This window comes from Vulpes lagopus, chromosome 1 (genome assembly GCF_018345385.1).
Source record: "Vulpes lagopus strain Blue_001 chromosome 1, ASM1834538v1, whole genome shotgun sequence".
Taxonomy (NCBI): domain Eukaryota; kingdom Metazoa; phylum Chordata; class Mammalia; order Carnivora; family Canidae; genus Vulpes; species Vulpes lagopus.
In genome coordinates, this window is record NC_054824.1 from 96,165,047 (window position 1) to 96,179,300 (window position 14,254).

Sequence of the window (14,254 nt, forward strand, 5' to 3'; positions counted from 1 at the left end):
TAGAGGCATGCTAGCCTTGAAGTACACATTAACCTTTTAAATTACATATTATTGCCCCAAGAAAGTTTTGTTCCCTGATGAGCTCTATGATAGGCCATTTCAGGTTAAGTTACTCTTGAGTGAGATAGAGATTGTGAATTAAATAACTCCACAGCCAAAACACCCCACATAGGGTGGCTCACTAGAACTTCTGTATCATTTTATCATCATTCAATAACTTAGGTCCATTAAATTAACAATACTCACTAATCCTGGGAGGAAATACCTATTTTTCTTTCAATCCAGAACATAATTCTAGTCACTCAATTCCTGAAGTAGTTGTTTATATTTTTAACATTTTATTTATGTATTTATTAAAGACACAGAGAGAGAGAGGCAGAGACATAGGCAGAGAGAGAAGCAGGCTTCCCTCAGGGAGCCCGATGTGGGACTTGATCCCAGGACCCCAGGATCATGACCTGAGCCAAAGGCAAATGCTCAACCACTGAGCCACCCAGGTGGCCCTGAAGTAGTTGTTTAAAAGGGATTTACTTTGAGGCAAAGTTTCTTTCTGCCAAAGAAAATATCTTAATTCTTTAATCACCTTCACATTTAATGACAAGGACATAATACACAGAAGGAAACTTCCTCATCTCATCTTCAGGGTATTCCCCAAAAAACACCATCTATATTCATTTTGTGTTTCTATTTCTTTGTGAGATTCTAATATTAGTAATTCTATCATACACTAGCCCTTCTTTCTGCTCCCCATCAACAGAGTTTATATTGATATTGTAGTTCATTTGAAGTTTCAAGGGATTTTGAGTCTGAAGGCTAGGTTCTAGTCTCTGCTCTTCTAATAAAAAACTAAGTCAAGTCACACTGTAATAATAATGTCTGCCTACCTATTTGACAAGTTGTCACAAGAAACAAGTGATCTGAAGTATGTGAACATTCTTTGAAATGTAAAAAGGGAAGATGCTGTTATTATTTCAGCAAGCAATAACTCAAAATAACAGCAGCTGCCATTACTGGGTGCTTACTAATGGGAGCCATTCCATTCTAAGAACTTTACATGCACCACCTCATTGAAGCCTCTTAATACTGAGGCAAGTACTCTCATTAGGTAAAGAACTAAAGAGTAAAAAAAAACATTAATAATATTATCAAGGACGCAGAAGTTAAGGAATTTAAACCTAGGTATTCTGATTCCAAAATGCAACCCTTTGCTCTTCAAGACCAAAGACCCCAAAGAATAATGCTACTTAGTATCAATGAAATATTAAATTAATGACAAACAACTTAATTCTTAAATTCTCAGAGTCAGGCTATATAAAGTAGAAGGCTATCATCCTCCCATTTCCTTGTTTTGTTACTCTCTCCTACAGGATCTGGATAAATGCTGTTTGTCTCTGCAAAGTTTCATTCTACTTTGTGACCAGAACACTGGCCTGTATGAACAGCATCAACAGACACCATGGCTCTCTGACCTTGGTTGGGTTCAATCAAGAGAAACACTTATTTTTAATTTGTCCTGAGAAAAATTCAAGAAAACATACCTAAACTTATAGGATATCTAGAAGTTATGTAACTTACCTTTAAAAAAAAAAAGATTTTATTTATTGATTCATGAAAGACACAGAGAGAGAGAGAGAGGCAGAGACACAGGCAGAGAGAGAAGCAGGCTCCCTGTGGGAGCTCGATGTGAAACTCGATCCCAGGACCCCGGGATCACGCTCTGAGCCAAAAGCAGATGCTCAACCCCTGAGCCACCCAGGAGTCCCTGTAACTTACCTTTTATACCCTTTCCATTTTTTATTAATTTTTATTATTGTTCCTCTTTAAGCCTTATAACTTCAGAAATTTAACTATACATAATTAAGGAATTATGCTCCTTTTTAAAGTACATATCAAAATCAGTCTGGTTATTTTTCATCACATCTTTGATTATTAAATAATTACCTATAAATTCTGAACTCATATTTGTAAATATATGGCTTAACTATAAATCCAATATTAAAGGATCGTGTCTTTTGTTATCACAAGATGCAGAGTAGGTCAAATAAAACAAGGAATAGTTAATCTTGTCCAGTTGAGTCAGATAGTCTCTTTGACCTCACATTTTTGGAAGGTCACAAACAAGCCAGAGTATATTCAGAGGAAAGGGACCCAAATGGTGAAAAACATTAAACATATTATATGAAGAGTGCTAAAAAATATATGTATATCATACGAGGAATGGTTTAAGAAGAGAAAAAAAAAAAGAGTCCTGAGTTGCTTAACCTGAAAGAATAGAATTTTGAAGGAGTAGTAAAAGAGCTGACTTCAGCCTTGAAGGGTGGATATAATAGAAGGGAGTTATGTTTGTTCCATGAAGCCTTAGTATAATAAGAACCTTCTGGATAATAAGTGGAATTATCATTTTCAGCTCAATACAAGCATTCTTTGTTTCCCAGATTGAGCTCAGACCCAAACACACCACTGCAAGGTCAGACCTGCCTGCTGAACTAAAGGGGCACATCCAAGTTTATTTGCAAAAGGGACCAAGGAACCTCCAGGATATCATATTGTAAGTGAGTAAGACAGTGAGCACAAAGCTACTGATCCAGGAACACAGCCTTCTTTAGGTGGGGAGACAGTGGACTCTAAGAAATGCATGGTGACATCTCCTGATCCAGCCCATGAGGAACTCATGGCTACAGTAAGAGAGCGAAGTGGGCAGATAGATGGGCGAGTGCCATAGAAGCAACCAAAAGTACCATTTTCACTAACAATTCTGCAAGAGCCTAGGGCAAAGCAGCCCTGCTTTGGAGCCATACTAACCAAAAGTTATTTAAAGGGGAAAATATTTGTTTCTAGTGACTCACAACAGAGGAAGGGCACTGGAGCAACAGGACAAGGAACAAACAGAGGCCTCTTCATAGTAACTGAACATGACTCACTGGCCTTATTTGTGAGCCATATGAGACACCCCCTGAATACTCCTCAACACACTGGAAGTTAGGGGACATTCTGAATTAATGAAGTTCTCTCTTATCAAATGAGGCCTGAAAAGCAAAGCGCAGGCAGGTTACTTAAAGAAGAGCTCTTCTACTAACTCTTCTCTTTTATCAAAACATGGAAGAAGCTGCCTAGAGAACATTTTATCAGATATCAGATGGCCCATCCTCATCCCTAACCTAGCACCGACAAATACTGGGCTATTAATAAATATTTGCTGAAGGCAAATTCAACAAGTCTTACTGAAAAATTTTCTCTTTCAAAAGTTTGAGGAAGCACAAAAGAGAACGCTTTACCTGTCATTCTGTTATTTTTCACTCAATTCCAATCTACAACGAAGAACTGCTTCATGAAGCAGGCGTGACATGAACATGTTAAAAAGTTGTGAGCAGGGATCCCTGGGTGGTGCAGCGGTTTGGTGCCTCCCTTTGGCCCAGGGCATGATCCTGGAGACCTGGGATCGAGTCCCATGTCAGGCTCCCTGCAGGGAGCCTGCTTCTCCCTCTGCCTGTGTCTCTGCCTCTCTCTCTCTCTCTCTCTCTCTCTCTCTCTCTCTGTGTGTGTGTGTGTGACTATCATAAATCAATCAATCAATCAATCCTTGGAAAACTGGGTGATTCCAGGGCTGGGCAGGGGAAATACAACAGCATAAAGCATCTTGTGGTTCTAGAAAATAAGAACATGCTCAGAAATAAAGGATGCAGGCATATGAAAAAGGCACAGGAGCCTGAAAGAGCACTCAATGGCCATAACTGGAAAAAGTTTATTGACAAATTGAGTAACAATAACATAGGCTAATAACCCCAATAATTAATTTTATTATTATAATAAATATTTATATTTATAAAATATATTTTATATATTTTATATATATAAATATATATATATTTATAAAATAAATATAAATATATTTTTATATATAAATATATGAATATAATATATTTGACTGAATATAAATATATGACTAAATAAATAAACAGGGGAGAAGTCATATATAAATATGTGACTAAATAAATAAACAGGGGAGAAGACTCTTCCTTACAAAAGCATTTCAATGATCTATCAGCTCACACCTACTTGAATGGCTATTTTCAGAGACAAGAGACAAGCATGGGACAATGTGGAAAAAAGGAAACCCTTGTGTACTGTTAGGAATGAAAACTGGTTCAGCCACTATGGAAAGCAGTGTGGAGGCTCCTCAAAAAATTAAAAATAGAAATACCATGCAATCCAGTAGTCTCACTTTTGGGGCTATCTCCAAAGGAAATGAAAACAATTTCCGGAAGAGATATCTGCACCTCCATGTTCCCTGCAGCACTGAACACAAGAGGTAAGAGGTGGAAACAGCCTAAGTGTCTACTAATGAATGAATGGAGAAAGAAAATATGAGATATAGACAGAGATGACAGGAATACAGATGTGGATACGTTCCAGTCATTTTTAAAAAGGAAATTCTGCTTCTTGTGACAATATGGATGGACCTTGAGGGCACTGTGCTAAATGAAATAGGTCAGACATGGAAAGACAGAGAGGGAATGTCTTCATTTACATGTGGAATCTAAAAAAGCCAAACCCCTAGAAATACAGTAGATAGGTGGTTCCTAAGGACTAGGAGGGGAGGCGGGGAAGGGGAAATGTCAAAGGGCACACACTTCCGGCCTATAAAGCAAATAAATTCTAGGGATCTAAAGTACAGCACAGTGAATATAATTAACCATGCTGTATTATATACTGGAAAATTAAGAGGGTGAATTTTGAACGTTATCACCACACACTTAAAAAAAAAGGTAATCAGGTGAGGGGACAGAAGTGTTAACTAACTTTATTGTGATAATTATTTTACAATATGTATGGATATCAAATCATGTTTTACACCTTAAACTTACATATGCTATTGTCAATAACATTTCAGTATAACTGGGAAAAAAATGGCACACCTTTGTCTCCTTAAGTTTGATTTAAACCAGCCTGTTTTGGGGGATTCCTGGGTGGCTCAACAGTTTAGCACCTGCCTTCAGCCCAGGGCATGATCCTGGAAACCCGGGATCAAGTCCAATATCCGGCTCCCTGGATGGAGCCTGCTTCTCCCTCTGCCTGTGTCTCTGCCTCTCTCTCTCTGTGTCTCTCATGAATAAATAAATAAAATCTTTAAAATAAATAAATCAGCCTATTTTTTAAAAAGAGAAGGATTTCACGTAATGATAGAAAATAACCATTAGAACACCGTAATAATAATTGCCGCAAGACCCCTAAAAGGATGCTAAAATTAGTGAGAATTTCAGCAAAAACAAGATATTTGCATATTCTCAAAGCATCTCCCACAAAATACTGAGTAATAAGGGAAAAATGTTAACTCTGTAGTGCACATCCCAGAAGATATTATCCTAAGTGATCAAAGTTAACATTGTTGGTAACACTAATCGATAACATACATGTCTTGATATGAAGTACTGAGAAGGACATATCATTTCTGTGGTATTCTTTGCAATAAATCATTACTTCAATCTAATCATGAATAAACATCAGACAAACCCAAGTTGAAGGGAGTTCTACAAAAATAAGTGACCAATAATTTCCAAAAGTGTCAGGGTCATCAAAGATAAGGAAAGACTAAGGAACTGTCACAGATTGGAAGATACTACAGAAATGTTATAACGAAATGCAATGTGTAATCCTTGATTGGATCCTGAAATAGATAAAAGTACGTAAGTGGAAAAATTGGTGAAATCCAAATAAATTCTGTAATTCAGTTAAGAGTAATTTAATTCTAAGGTTAATTTCTTAGTTTTGATCATTGTTTTATGGTTATGTAAGATGTGAAAGAGAATCTGGGTGAAGAGTATATGAAAAGTCAATGGACTATTTCTGCAACTCTTCTATAAGTCCAAAATGATCTCAAAATAGAGAAGTTTAAAAAAAATAGGATGAGCACATCCTGGAATCCCTAGGACAGGAAGACTGGAATGCTGGATAAAATTAGCACACACTCACCACTGGGACAAGTTTCCAAAAGTTCAGAGAAAAGACAGACATGATCTCAGATGTGGAGATCCCGAAGGGAAAGTGATTCAAGAGAAAAAGTGGACCCCCATAAGGACAACAACATATGAGAAACTTCTGAATCATCTTCCTGCCTCTTCCTTCCCTACACTACCAATCAGCCACCTAATCCTATTAGCGCTGCATCCTAAATGTTGCTCTGTTAGAACTCTTCCTCTTTAACTGGTACTCTCCTCTTCCTCTTGACTAACGATTTCCCCTTCACAAGTTGTCCCAAGTCTAACATATCCTAAGTTGATTCACCAGAATTGTTTTTGTAAAAGAGAAATCTAGGGAGGCCTGGGTGGCACAGTCATTTAAGCATCCAACTCTTGATTTCAGCTCAGATCATGATCCCTGGATCTTGGGATAGAGCCAACCTTGGGCTCCTTGCTCAGTGAGGGGTCTCTTTTCCCTCTCCCTCTCCCCCCTGCTCGTGCTGTCTTTCTAAAATAAATAAATAAATCTTAAAAAAAAATTTTAAATAAAGGAGGAATCTATTTCCCTTCTCTTGTCCAAGAGTGTTCAATTTTATTCAAATTCCTTAGCATAACATACAATCCCTCACCATTTAGCTACTGTTTAGCTTCAGTGTCATCTCTGTTCGCTCCCCCAAGAAGCACTCTACACTCCAGCTGCAAAACTATCTGGGAGCCTGGAACATATCCACTGGAATTTCTGTTCACATTATTCATTCATGAATAAATACCATGTTACCCAGCTTCCCTGTCCTGCTAACTCTTACTCATTCTTGCTCAAACATCATTTGTTTGACAGACTTTTCTGATTCTTTATAACCTCCTTTCCCATTTTACATGCTATGCAACCAGGATTAACCCTGTCCCTCTGCCATGCTCCCCTAGAACATTATAAATACTGTAAATATGTGTACACCTCACTGCATATGGCTTGTGATACGCAAGTTTGATTCTCTTAGTTGAGAGTATAAGTCCTGTGATGGGAAGGCCCAAGTCTAATTCACCTAGGAATTAGGTGCTTAAGGATCAGTCAACACCATTATGGGTTGAACTGAATTAAAATATAATCAAATCTGATTCCCAGGGGATGCAAAAGGAACAGCAGTTAAAAAATCTGTAGGTTACTCATGTTCCTGCCAAACTCAAATTTTAAAATGGACTTCAAAAAACTGGGGAGGAAACAAAAAGCTCATGGTTATAGATGGACATAAAAGAGTAGTATAGAACTACAAGTATTCTAGTAAAGATGCTATAGCCAGAATAGTCTGGGCTTGAAAACAAAAACACTATTGACAACAGAAAGGGCCCCATTAGCTACATCAACTTCAAGGAGAGTAAGTAAAGGGAAAGCTAACTGATTGTGAAAGATGGAAATATTGCCAAAGATGAAAAGTAGAAAATTACTCAACTTTTCTTGCTTACATCTTTTTCTATCAAGGAAAATGATGTTCACATTACAAAGAGGAGAAAATTCTTGTTAAAGGAAATGATTTTTTTTTAAATGGTCCAGTGAATTAAACATCTGCCTTCAGCTCAGGTCAAAATCCTGGGGTCCTGGGATTAAGCCCTGATTCGGACTCCCTGTTCAGCCTGCTTCTCCCTCTCCCTCTGCCACTCCCCCTGTTTATACTCTCTTTCTTTCTCTCTCCCTCTCTCTCTCTCTCTCTCTCAAATAAATAAAATCTTTTTTAAAAGATTGATTTGAAAGAAATGATTATTCAATCTCAATTCAATTATATCCCAGTCTATAAATAACTTGTTGATATGAACTAGTGACATAAAATCACTGTCAGAAATCTTTAGAAAATTATGAGTTGGAGCAGTGAAAAAAAATTGCAACTTAGAGTAAGAGAGAAAAACCAATGCATTCCAAGAACCAAGAGTCTCTCAACTTAATATTAAACTCCAATTAAATTATATAAGAGTCACTGGACAGATGGTTCATCAGATATGGTAAAGTTGTATTGTCCAATATGGTAACCACTAGTCACATCTCACTATTTAAATTCTTTAAAATTAAAAAAATTAAAATCAGTTCCTGAGTCACACTAACCATATTTTAAGTGTTCCACAGCTATCTATGGCACAGTGCTACCCTAATGGACAGCATAGATCACAGAATATTTCCATTCTTGTAGAACAATGAACACTGCTGTTAAAGAAATTAAGCAGTAGGAACCAGCATAATTTACAGAGAATGTAGGATTGTTATACTGTTGGAAACAGAGAGTCCCTAGCTATAGACTATCTTGAGTTCAGCAAATCATCCAACCAAATTTCTTATGAAACCCTAGGTGATAAAATATTTTTTTAAATATGGACAAGGTATAATACAACTGAGCAAACAATTGTCCCCAAAAAGCATTGACTAACAAACCCATAATTTGGGGAAGAATGATTTTCCAGTTTTCTCTAAAACCTTGTCATTGGTCCTCTCTTGTTCAATGTCTTTATCAATAATTTGCTGGCCAGGAACATTAATCCAGTTTTCAAATAATTAAATGATACTGAAATTATTTCATAACTTTCTAGAAGACAATTTGCTAAAACATATCAAAACCTTTGACAATTTTACTTGCTCTTTGACTCACAGTTTCATTTCCTCAGAAAATAGTCATGGATATTTATGAAGATTTAGCAACATGTGCACTAATTATAGCAAAATATCTGGAAATACCTAAATGTCAAATAACAGAAAACTAGTTAATTTGACTAAATGTCAAATTAATAATAGAAAACTAATTAAATAGACCATAGTATATTTGCTTTGATTCAACTATATTCCCAGTGCCCCCTACAATGCTATGCACTTTGTGGGTATCTTTAAAAATATATCATATAGGCTCTCTGCTCTTCCCCGTTCGACAGACAGCCACATCTTCTGGTGCAGGGCCAGCCGTGTCCCCGAGACACGATGGTGAAGGTCGGAGTGAACGGATTTGGCCGTATTGGGCGCCTGGTCACCAGGGCTGCTTTTAACTCTGGCAAAGTGGATATTGTCACCATCAATGACCCCTTCATTGATCTCAACTACATAGTGTACATGTTCCAGTATGATTCTGCCCATGGCAAATTCCACGGCACAGTCAAGGCAGAGAACGGGAAACTTGTCATCAACGGGAAGGCCATCTCCATCTTCCAGGAGCAATATCCCGCCAACATCAAATGGGGTGATGCTGGTGCTGAGTATGTTGTGGAGTCCACTGGGGTCTTCACCACCATGGAGAAGGCTGGGGCTCACTTGAAGGGCGGGGCCAAGAGGGTCATCATCTCTGCTCCTTCTGCTGATGCCCCCATGTTTGTGATGGGTGTGAACCAGGAGAAGTAGGACAACTCCCTCAAGATTGTCAGCAGTGCCTCCTGTACCACCAACTGCTTGGCTCCTCTAGCCAAAGTCATCCATGACCACTTTGGCATCGTGGAGGGCATCATTACCACCGTCCATGCCATCATTGCCACCCAGAAGACTGTGGACAGCCCCTCTGGGAAGCTATGGCCGGACACCAAGGCTGTGGCAAGGTCATCCCTGAGCTGAATGGGAAGCTCACTGGCATGGCCTTCCGTGTCCCCACCCCCAATGTGTCAGTTGTGGATCTGACCTGCCGCCTGGAGAAAGCTGCCAAATATGACGACATCAAGAAGGTAGTGAAGCAGGCATCAGAGGGCCCCCTCAAGTGCATCCTGGGCTATACTGAGGACCAGGTTGTCTCCTGTGACTTCAACAGTGACACCCACTCTTCCACCTTCAACGTCGGGGCTGGCATTGCCCTCAATGACCACTTTATGAGGCTCATTTCCTGGTATGACAGTGAATTCGGCTACAGCAACTGGGTGGTGGACCTCATGGCCCACATGGCCTCCAAGGAGTAAGAGCCTCCTGGACCACCAGCCCCAGCAAGAACAAGAGGAAGAGAGAGGCCCTCAGCTGCTGGGGAGTCCCTGCCCCAACTTAATCCCCCAACACACTGAGAATCTCCTGACCTCCAATTTACATCCTAGACCCTGAGGAAGGGGAGGGGCTTGGGGAGCCCTACCTTGTCATGTACCATCAATAAAGTATACTGTACCCAGCCAAAAATAAATAAATAAAATAAAATAAAATAAAATAAAATAAAATAAAATAAAAATATATCATATAAAAGTTGAATGATAAGAAAAGAAAAAAATTATAAAACAAACTACATGGTATGATCATATATATCACACATATACAGTTTGGTAATAAATGCATATATACTATATGTGTGCTTGTAGGATATATATTTTGAAAAAAAAAGAAAAAAAAGGATATATATTTTGCATAAAAAGACTAGATAGATGTACTAAAATGTAATGATATTTATCTCTGATAATAAGGTAAGGAACACCTTTGCTCCCTTATTTTAGCTCATCTGTACTTTTAAAAGTTCTGTTATGAATAGATGATTCTTTATCATAAGAACAATGTTTTGAACAAGGAACAATGGATTATATGTTTTATTAAGAAAACAATATTCAAAAGGAGGAAAACACATTCAACAATCTAGAAAAGTGAATCACAAATAACAAGAGGAAGCTTAATGGGTATATAGAGAACATCTAGATTTTAAATTCTCAAAGTCCTCTGGAAAAGTACAGTTTGGAGAAGACTATCCTAAGAATAAGTTTGGTAAAATAAACACGAAGTTTTTAAATGAATTAAGTGACACAATATCCAAAAGAGTGAATGCAAACAAATTGTATCAACAAGGTATCTTGTCCAGAACAGGGAAAATGATGGTCCCTCTGCACTCTGAGGTTGATGCTCAGAGTATCTGCTCACTGTTCTCCTTGTTTTATACAGTGACATTGTCCAGAAGTGGGTAATCAGGGATTAAAAAATGCTACAACATGAGAAAAATTGGCAGAACTGATGCTTTTTTGGCCTAAAATAGAAAAACCTTCTCAGATAGCTTTATTTATGTATAAAAGAGGAAAGAGACAGCATCTCACTGATATAAAGAAGTTATAGGAGGTCAGATTTCCACTTAGCATAAGGAAAAAGAGCAAGTAAAACCTACATCAGACTCACAAAAACCTGCGCACAAATGTTTAGAGCTTCTTTATTCATCATTGCCAAAACTTGGAACCAACCAGGATGTACTTCAACAGGTGAATGGATAAATTAACCATGGTATATCCAGACAACAGAATGTTATTCAGCATTAAAAAGAAATGAGCTATTGAGCCATGAAAAGACATACAGGAACCTGAAATGCATATTACTAAGTGAAAGCAGCCAATCTGAAAAGGCTACACAATAGGTGATTCCAAATACATGATCTTCTGAAAAAGGTGAACCAATGGAGACAGTAAAAAGATCAGAGGTTGCCAGGGGTTAATGCGGAGGGAGGGAAGGGAAATGTAACTATTATGTCTGATACACTAATGACAGATACATGACATTATACATCTGCCCAAACTCAATGATGTTGGATGTACAACATCAAGAGTAAACTCTAATTTAAACTATGGACTTTGATTGATAAAAATGTGTCAACTTCGGCTGGCTCATCAACTTTAACAAGTGTCATACTCTAGTGAGCATTGTTGATGGTAGGGAAGACTGTATGTCTGTGTATGTTTGGGGAAGGCTGTTTAATTTTGTTATGACCCCAAGCTGTTCTTTAGAACAGTTTTTTTTTAATGAAAAAAGTTAATAACCAAAAATATTTCTCTGAGAGGTAGTGATCTGCCTGTCACAGTAAGTAGAGGCTGAAAAAACAGCTGTCGGGAACACTGCAGAAGGAAGTTTTCGATTACAAAGAAGATTCTACATGTCCTCCCAACTCTGAAGTTGCTATCATTCATTCATTCACTATTCAGTTCATTCATATTCCTTGAATAGTGCTATGGACTAAATATTTGTGTCGCCCCAAAGTTCATATGTTGAAGCCTAAATGCTCAATATAATGATATTCAGAAGTGGGTTCTTTGTGAGGTCATTAGTTCATGAGGATGGAGCTTTTGTGGATGGGATTAATGCCTTTAAAAGGGGATGAAGAAAGCAGGGCCCTCTATCTAAAGCCAGGGAGAGGGCCCTCACCAGAACTCAACCATGTTGGCACCCTGATCTCAGAATTCTCAGCCTTCAAAACTATAAGAGGTAAGTGGTGTTAAGTCACCAAATCTGTGGCATTCTTGTTAGAGCAGCCTGAACTGACAAAAACACTTTCTACGGTTATTTTTAGACCTGGAGTATTTATACTTCTGGGAATATGTGGTGCTGGGCCAATAGGTGCTCGAAGTCACGATGTAAACTTAGTGCATCTTTCAAGGACATTGATCATATTTGAGGTTTTTAATTTAAAAAAGTACATCAAAAAAAAAATAAAAAAGTACAACATTCTTTAGAACAAAAAATACAAATGAATTCCAAAGATAAGCTAGCAAAGAAACATCACGTGTGCCATGGGGTGCTTCTAAGTTTACCCACAGACCTCACCAATGCGCAACAAATACAAATTCACACTGCTCTAAGAATACTTCAGTGGAAAAGTGAGGGAAAAACTGACTCACTATGTGCTAAGAACTATATGCTCTGCAGGAAGGATACAGGTATAAATAAAGCCCAGCTGTACCTTTGAAGAGCTGACAATTTTCAGAGACCACAGGCTCCTCTTCCTCACAGCAGAAAAATACAGATCTCTGACAGATGGTGAACATGACTAACTCTCTGTACCAGGACCAGCACGGGTTTCATTCCGAGGTGTAGAAATCTGCCATCCAACAATACCATTCAAATCTTGACAATATGATTTCATAAATACCCTAAACCGGTTGCAGTAACCTGGGTCTGCTTTCTGGTGGGGAATTGCATGGCTGACCTTAACTGATGTCTCTCAAGGGAAGATGATTTAAGTTAAAGTTTACTGTATCCATAAAAGATCCGTGTTTTATGAGTACCATGGAAACAAACAGATTTTGATTAATTTCCCTTCTATGTTCCCCTTTTTGAAGCACATTCATGATCACACAGTGTGTAGGGAAAGATAAAAACAACCTATTTCCCTTATTGAAGAACTTGATATACTTTGCATTCAATATGAACAGCAAAACCAATGAAAGAGAGAGGCAGGATGGAGTGAGTGCATGAATAAAAGAAATGTTAAATATGTAAAAAAATCATTAAGTATATCTTGAAAACCATGGAATGTCATAAAAACTAAAGTATATCACTTCTTACATTCACATTACCAATAAACTGAGACTAGTCATATTGCTATATACTCTGCATGCCAGCCCAGTTCATTCAAACATGAAGACAGACTCGCACACCAACTGGAAAAATCAGCATCCCTGAGGTGTCCGTTGTCACACTGCCCATCATAGGTATGTACACGCTGCCTCAAAACACTTCATCCAGTCAGCAAAGTAATTGCTCTTCCCTCTGCACCCCTAACCATTAAGTTACTCAAAGAAATGGTTTCCAAATGATAACAAAATTGAGAGCAAGAAATTAACATCCTCGGATAAAGGCATACCCTCTTGAACTGTTGATGGGAATGCAAACTAGAGCAGCCACTCTGGAGAAGAGCAGGGAGATTCCGCAAAAAACTAAAAATAAAACTATCCTATGATCCAGCAATTGCTCTACTAGGTATTTACCCAAAGGATACAAAAGTCCTAATTCAAAGGGGTACATGCACCCTGATATTTACAGCAGCATTATCACCAATAGCCAAACTATGGAGAGAGTCCCAATGTCCATCAACTGATGAATGGTTAAAGAAGATGTGTAAGATTATTACTCAACCATCAAAAAGAATGAAATTTTGCCATTTGCAATGATGTAAATGAAGCTGGAATGCATTATGTATATCTCATATGTGGAAACAAAATAGATGAACATATGGGAAGGGGGGAAAGGAAAAAAAGGAGAGGATAGAGGGATACAAGCCATAAGATTTTTAAAGATTTCACTTATTTATTCATGAGTGACACAGAGACAGAGGCAGAGGGAGAAGCAGGCTCCATGCAGAGAGCCTGATGTGGAACTCAATCCCTGGACCCCAGGACCATGCCTTGAGCCAAAGGCAGGCATTCAACCACTGAGCCACCCAGATGTCCCACCATAAGAGACTCTTAACAATAAAGAACTGAGGGTTGATGGATGGAGGTGGGTGGAGCATGGGCTAGATATGTGATGGTTATTAAAGAGGGCACTTGTGATGAGCACTGGGTCTTATATGTAAGTGATGAATCACTGAATTCTACTCCTGAACCCATATTGCACTGTA

At 38.3% G+C, this 14,254-nt stretch overlaps 1 protein-coding gene and 1 pseudogene across 1 annotated transcript in view; one reads left to right on the forward strand and one right to left on the reverse strand.

Annotated features, from left to right (window-relative positions):
* ZPLD1 (zona pellucida like domain containing 1) overlaps positions 1–14,254 on the reverse strand; it is a 417,570-nt gene that overhangs the window by 277,334 nt on the left and 125,982 nt on the right. The window lies entirely within an intron of this gene.
* Positions 4,179–9,971, forward strand: LOC121473546 (annotated as a pseudogene).